This window comes from Pipistrellus kuhlii, unplaced genomic scaffold (genome assembly GCF_014108245.1).
Source record: "Pipistrellus kuhlii isolate mPipKuh1 unplaced genomic scaffold, mPipKuh1.p scaffold_m20_p_14, whole genome shotgun sequence".
Taxonomy (NCBI): Eukaryota; Metazoa; Chordata; class Mammalia; order Chiroptera; family Vespertilionidae; genus Pipistrellus; species Pipistrellus kuhlii.
In genome coordinates, this window is record NW_023425449.1 from 26850792 (window position 1) to 26859202 (window position 8411).

Here is an 8411-nt window from a genome sequence, read left to right on the forward strand (position 1 = left end):
ACCATTCATTCTAATAAGAGTCACCAAATTCTTATCACATGAGTGTGTGTGTGTGTGTGTGTGTGTGTGTGTGTGCGTGTGTGTGTGTTAGGGATGGAGAAAGGATTCAAAAATAAAACAAATCTGGATCTTGCCTCTTTGAGTCTTCATCTTAACTATGGCTCACACTTGTGGTTGGGAGATATGAGAGATGGAAGTTCCACCCTTTAGAGCAGTGGTTCTCAACCTGTGGGTCACCTAAGACCATTGGAAAACACAGATATTTGCATTATGAATCATAACAGTAGAAAAATTATAGCTATGAAGTAGCAATGAAAATAATTTTATGGTTAGGGGTCATCACAACATGAGGAACTGTATTAAAGGGTTGCAGCATTAGAAAGGTTGAGAACCACCTCTTTAGAAGTAGTCCAGGTAGATTAGAAATGAGAGAAGAGAGACTGAATGGCCACATTACTGAAAGGCCAATGGGCTTCCATTACTCCAAGCATCCTTCAACATTACAGATGATTCTGCACACCAAAGAGTAGTCCCACCCAAAATGCCAGCAGTGCCCTTTGTGAGAAACTCTGAAATAAACTATGGAACATAAGTTTCCAAAATGATACAGCATTGGGAACTTACAAATAAAATACTAAGAAATTCAGAGATAGAGGGTGATTTCTTGCTATAAAGTTCTGGAAAGATTTTGTACAACAACCTGGATTAAAACAGGGTCTTGAAGAATGGGTACAATTTGAACATACAAAGAGGGGATTGGGGCAAAATTGACTACTGAATTCCTGACAGTGCCTCATAACTATTGATAGGGTAGCCATATAATTGACCTTCCAAAGCAGGTCACTTATAAGAATAGAGACTATTAATACTTAGCAACCAAGAAAATAAGTTCAAATTGAAACTGCCCTGGCAATCTGAAAGGCCTTGTTATTTACCTGTAACATAGCCTAATGACAGGGGGGGGGGGGGGGGGGGGGGGGGGGGGCGGAATCCTTGCTTTGCCTGTGAGGAAAGTAAAGCATTAACATGATGCAAAGTTCACTCAGAAGATATGGACAGCACCAAGATGAGACTCCATTTCCATGAGTGTGAGAAGTGTCCAGACAGGTGTCCCAACACATGGGAACTGATTTTAGTTTGCCAATACCAAGTATAAGATCTTTGAAAATTTACTTACATCTTCTGGGTAATGTCCTCTCATATATAAAGAATGTGTAGGAATACTTGATCTCTAAAATCCTCTACAGCTCTGATACAATAAGGTTTTTCTTGGCCAGGTAGTCTGAGACTTTTCAAACCATTTTCCTATCTCTACATAGGTTACTCTTGTCCTCAGACCTCTCATGTCTTTGTTTAACCAATATACTTTTTTTCAACTATAATAACATATATGCATTCCCAGAGGGGGGGAAACACTCATTTTCTGCAAAATTACACATTAAAAATAAGTGTTTGAGGGAGAGGGATAAGTCCATAGGTAGACTCTCAAACCTGTGCAAGCTTGTAATCAAAGCATTAACAAAACCAAAATAATCCTAAAAAACATGTTGCATTCCCAATTCAAATAACAGTACAATAGATATAAAACTTGACCTTTAAATAAAGGTAATGATAGCCTAATTTTAGAGTGTGTACAGAGAAATTTATGCTTTTGGTTTGGAGTCACAGGCAAAATGCCCCTGGATCAGAGAAATCAGGCAGAATGTGTTTTCAAACAGAGTATGTGACTAAACTAAGCAAAGAGGAAATGCTGGGGCTGAGGGTGTGGCTGTGGACAGGTGGCTAGGGCTAGGGGTCATCCACATTGTTCCAATGTGCTGCTGTACTTGAAGATCAGCTGATATTACTTGGTGACACAAATAATTAAAATGATCTGAAATATTGCTTATGAACCAACACAATTTCCACATTATAGTATAAGTCTTCTATTTAGTAACCAAATATGAACTAATTTGCATTAGGAAACATGCTTCGGAGTAGAAAAAGGTATCTGTGCAGTCCCATTAATCTTAGGATATTACTGCTGAATTCAGTCATTCATTCGTTTATTCATTTCTCAGGTATTATAACCTGCAATGTGCAAGGTGCTATGCTAGGACTCATCGGAAGCAAGAACATAAATCTAAATGTTATTAAATTATTTGTTCCAAAGCTTGATCGCTATTTTTAGTAATAAATTCTCAGGTCAGAATGTGTATCAACCACAAAGACTGTGATCATTTTGAGTTGGACAGAGGAGCTGTTATCTGGACTCTTACTGCCACATATGTAATATTCTGAAGTGGGCTGAGGTACCTTTTCTCCTTTTCTTGTTAAAGTCATTCTCAGAAACTGATTTGTTTTGTGCTGCTTTCCATTCACATCACGATCCAATCAAACCACAGAATATAGGAAAGATCAAAGTAGTGCAGTCTAGCCATCTACAGTAATTCATAGAATATATGAGGCATTAAAATTTTCATTCCTCATTCTTGTAAGAAAGACTATAAAGGTAAGTGAAAATGATGCAGAATATGAATTCATTCCTGAGACAATGATTGTAGCAAGAATGGGGAAAAGCATAAATCAACAGACCCTTTTTATTTTTGCCTCAGTCTTAAGACCTTTTTGAAAAACAGTTCTTGTCTGTGTCATTCACATTTTTACTTTTATCTTTGATTTCTTCAGCTCTTCTCCTATCTAAATGGTATATGGGGGAGGGGGGGAGCCCAGAAAAGTTTTCAAGTATTGGCTGCCTGTATTTTTATCCAAAGCAATTTTACAAACCTTCCCATAAACACAAGAAAAAATTTCCAAGGTTATGCCTAACAGATGCAGAAACAATTGATTGAAAAATGAAAGCTTCAGTCAAATAGCAAGCAGGAGAGGTAGTCTGTAGGCTCCACCTCATTAATTTTACTCCCCTTGTTGTATTTTTTTTCTGTGTTAACCATTTTTGCTAGAAGATGTTTTTAATTCCATAAATTTCTGTTTAATAAAATATGTCTGACAGTAATGATTTACAGCACACAAAATAGAAGTTTCATCCATTTTTAGGATGTTAGCCAGGAGACTAAGAGACACAAAAGTTATAGGCAGAAACAAATGGGCAAAATTGCATATCTGAATCGGTATTTTAAAAAATTAAAGTACAAACGTTTTTTTTTTCTTCCTGTTAACATACTCTTTCCACTGAATAGGAAACTCAGGGAGAAAAACATTTGTGACCAACTGAGAATGTAATAAAGGCCAGTGATGTTCTAAAAAACACCAGTATTTTTAATTAAAAAGGTTCCAAATAGAGGAGGGCTGATACTCTACATGGTATACTCTAAGCGACCCTGGTGCCAGGAGCTTCCCTGCCCACTGGCTGTCCCACACAGGGCAGGTGCTGACCATCAAAGGAGAAGGACAGGTGCAGGAACCTTGGACAATAGAGTATCAGGATGCTCTGAGACCCCCGTGGGTCCCATGTTTCTATTGGAAAGTTGAGGAACATACTCATTTGACTGCCTATCCTTCTTGTGATGGTTTCTCACCTACATGTGATTCATATGATTCATGAGCTTTCCTGGGCCCTCTATGGATACTACCTACCATGCTACAGAAGTTGATATTGGAAAAAAAGCCATGAGAAAGGCATCGATTCTTGGCAGTGGGTCTAGGCTCACTTCCCAACTCCAACCAGGACCAATTGTGTGGAGCTGAACTCATTACTTTGTCTCTTCGAGCAGCAATTTCTTCCTTTGTAAAATAATAAAATGAATAATAAAAATTACTCCATTGAGGTTGTTTTTGAGATCGACATCAGATAGCAGATGTAAAATGCCAGGCAGAGACTGGTTTCCAGCAAAGACTCTGAAATAACCAGGGACTCAAACTCTGGCTCCACCAACTCAACTACTGTGAGACTTGGCCAATGGTCACTTGACTTTTCAGTGCCTCACCTGTGAAGATAATAAACACATACGTCATAGGGCTTATTTAAGAGTATCCCTTATCTGTTTGTAAAGTATCAGAAGAGTGTCTGGCACAGAATGAAAATTTAGTCTTATTTTATCAATTTGGTCTGACACTCAGGGGCTATATATAATGGGTGACGCTACACTAAAAGTTCTTACTTAGTCCATGCATTAGTAACAAAAGAAAAATATTCACCCACGGTAGAGTTTTGGTATAGCTACAGAGTGAAAATGAAGTTTGAAGCATGGGGTATTACTGTAGAAGAGAATACATAGTGCAAGCGAGGTGAAAGACAACTAGAGGAATAGAAGAGTCTGATGAGCTGTCAAGGATTTAAAAGGACTACTCTAGCTAGCAGTATGAATAGAGGCAAGGACAGGAAGACTAGTTAGAAGGCAACTGATTCATTCAAGAGATGCCAATGGCTTCCCAAAGGTGGTAATAAGAGGTTATATCTGAGATCTGTTTTGAAGGCAATACAGTAGATTTGATAAATGAGGGAAAATATAATATCTGAAGAGAAAGAGAAATGGAAACCTCGAGTTGCCCCTTACCATGATTAGAAAAACTACACAAGAAGAAGCAAGCTTCAGGGCAAATCAAAACCATTCATTTCAAGATGTCAGTTGATCTTTCATTTAAAGATAGCAAGTAAGCAGTTGACTAAGTGAGCCTGAAATTCAGGGGTGAGATCTAGACTGTAGATTTGTAAGCCATTGACCTAAAGCTATGAAACTAGAAGAGCTCTCCAAGGGAATAGTGTGTAGAGAAAGGAAAACAACACGATGACTGAGCATAGGCACTCCAAGTCCAAGAGTTTGGGAAGATGATGAGGAATCCATAAGTAATATACAGATTTCTAAGGTTACAGAGAAAGAAAGAACTGGTGAGGCAGGAAGAAAACCAGGAGATTTTCTTGTCCTGGAAGCTTAGGAATGAGAATGTTTCAAAGAGGAAAGAGACATTAACTTGATAAGTAACCAAAAGATTACTGACTGAAGATTTGGCAAAACAGAAGCTATTGGTGGGTTTCATAGACTGTGGAATTGAGAGGGAGAAGGCCCGATTTTATAGCTTTCAAAGGAGAATGAGAGAAGAGGAATTGAAGAGAAAGAATATAGACAACTCATGGCGTTTTGCTGCCAGGAAAAGAGAAATGAGGCTCTAAGTGGATGTACAAGTCAGTGGAAATGATTCAGTAGGAATAGAGAAACTGATGATGAAAGGAAGAAAAAAAATTTTTAGCAAATAATAACTTAGTTTTTACTATGTACTTGTCATTTATTGAGTGTTTAATATAAGTGCTATGTCCTTTGTTCAAAAAGTAATTATTTCTCACATCAACTCTAGGAGTTACATGTATTATCATCAGTTTATTCTAATTTCCTAAGGTTACACAGATAATAAGCAGCGAGCAAACATTTTAATTCAGGTTTATCTGATCACACATGGTATTATTTCAATTAGTCTTTTACTTTGTACTCCTAGCAATAAGAGAGCACATAGTAAATATTCTGTCAATATTCTCTGAAGGTATTACTGTAGAATAAATAAGTGGTGATTATATTTATACACACACACATATGTATACATATACACAGGATTGCTATGGACACGGTGAAATAAGTGAAAAGCGGGGAGGTTTAGAGATTCTTTTACTGAATTAGAGATTCCTCTCCTATTCCCTATAGAAGGTGCTGGTAGGAGGAAGTTCCCTAAAAGGAGCCTTAAAGGAGCCTTAAAGGAGGCTCTTCACAGCTTTCTAAGGAAACAATGCTTTAATCAATTAAGACAGGCCTCCAGGCACATACCTTTAGTGATTCTAAAAATAGCAAGCAAGAGAACAGGAGAGATTCCTTGATTGGAGGTACTTTTATGCCCTCTTTAGAAACAGAAAAAGTGTTAAGTAATACTTAATAAAAAAATAAATAAATAAATAAAATAAACCTCCAATAAAAAAAGCATCTTCTCCATAATTGGAATCTTATTCCTTCCTGCACCTTATTTTTTTTTAATAATTTAATTTCTAAATTCAAAAGGCATTATATTTAGTTACCAAGGATATATCATGATTTTCAGGACATTTTCCAGCAGAATATGAGATGGATTTAAGTCTTGGTGAAATCGTGACCTTCAGTTAACCGTTTGTTCATTATATTCTTTAAGTAAAAATACGAGCAATTGATCAGGAATGTGTGAAATTCAGCCTTAAAATAAACCACTGGCCCTTTGTGAAGAAACACCATCCACATCCTTGCTCTTTGCTACCAAGGATCATCACCCTGTTTCAGTATTAGTAATGCAATCGTCTGGTAATCCACAGGCATTGCAGTGCTGTGGAATGATGAGCATATCCATTCCTTTACATTTTTATATAACATATTTAGTTCCGAGTTGAACAAATTACACAGGCTTGGATAGTCATTCCATTTTCCTTCCTCATTAACATTTAGCTTCATTTATGCCATTTCTGATATTCGCAATCACATTTCCAATAGAATTTTGAACAGCATTATTTCAATTTCAGTGCACAAATAAGTGATATAACCAGTCTTTGCTGCGTTATAATCTCCTTAGCTTTAATTACTGTTCTTTAGAATATTGTCTCTTCCTACTTTATTGGTTTTAAAATGTATTTTCATTTTATATTCTAAAACAGTCCATTTTAGTTGAGAAAGAAAAGGGCAAGTACATATTGCCACATTCTTTTGAAACTGTACTTTATCATTTCAATGCTCATTGTATCTAACCCATTAGGTATTGGAATATAATATTTTAGAATTTTAGAAAACCACAGAGCTTAACATAAGTCAGCTAGCAGAATGATTTAGGTATCAAACATTAGAAAGTAGGGACTCTGAAATAGAGCTCCCATTTAGTTATGTTTTGGTTAGTATAGAAATAGTTCTAGTTGGAGCTCCCTCATATCAAAAAGATACAAATCATCTCACTGATTATTAGTGTCCTATTAAGAGTTATTACGTGATTATTCTAATTTTTATAATTATTTTCTGCTTTCTGTGGTAATAAAAGCTAAATGAATTTTTTTTAATTCCAAACACCTAATGAATGTTAGTTGAATATAAATTTATCTCTAGAAGTAAAATGGGAGGGGATTATTAGACTGAAATATATGCAGAAAGTATGAGTAATTACAAAATTATCACAAAGAGAGGGAGGGAAAGAGGGAAGGAGAGAGAGGGAGAGAGAAACATTGATGTGAGATAGTAACATTGATCGGCTGCCTCCTGCATGCCCTGCACTGGGGATTGAGCCTCCAACCTGGGCATGTGGCCTGACTGAGATCAAACTGGGGACCCTTTAGTGCCTGAGATGCCACTCAACCAACTGAACCACACGGGCCATGGCTGTCACTGGAACTGTGATAGGGATTTCATTGAATCTGTAGATCGTTTGGGGGAGTATGGGCATTTTTACAATATTAATTTGATCCATGAACACATATATTTTCATTTATATGTATTCTTCACTTTATTTCATTAATATTTCATAGTACCCAGTATATAAATATTTCACCTACTCTGTCAAATTTACTCCTAAAATTTCTATTGGTATTGATGCTATTGTAAATGGGAATGTTTTCTCAATTTCTCTTTCTAACAGTTTGTTAGTGTGCAGAAATGCAATTTATTTTTGTATATTAATTTGTATCCTTAAACTTTATTGAATTGTTAGTACTAACATTTTGATAAATTGAGGATTTTCTACAAAAAAAAAATCATGGCATTTCTTTTCTATTTGGATGCCTTTTGTTTCCTTTTCTTGCCTAATTGCTCTAGGATAGGACTTCCCAAATACTATATATATATATATATATATATATATATATATATATATATATATATATATATATGGCTAATATGCAAATTGTCCCCACAGGAGTTCGTCCAGGAATTCAATCGCTCACTAGGACATACGCTGACCACCAGGAAGGCCCAGGCTGGCAGCCAAAAGCCAGCAGCCAGGGAAAGAAGGCCTCAGCCGGCAGCCAGAGGCCCAATTGGCCCTGATCAATGGCCAGGTCTAGGGGCCCTACCTGTGCACAAATTTCATGCACAGCCTCTAGTGTTGAATAAAAAAGGCAAGAGTAGATATCCTTGACTTGTTCCTAACCTCAGAGGAAAAGCTTTTAGCTTTTTACCACTAAGTATGATCAGCAGGCTTGTCATTTATAGTCTTTATTATATTGAGTTACTTTTCTTCTATATGCAGTTCGTTGAGAGTTTTTATCATGAAAGGATGTTAAATTTTGTCCAATGCTTTTTCTGCTTCTTCTGAGTTGATCAAATTTGTAGCCTTCGTTTTGTTAATTTGGTATATCACATTTACTGATTTGTATATTTTGAATCACCCTGGCCTCCCTGGAACAAAACCAACTGGGTCATGGTGTATGATCCTTTTAATGCATTGTTGAATTCCCTTTGCTATTTTTTTTTAAGCATTTTTGC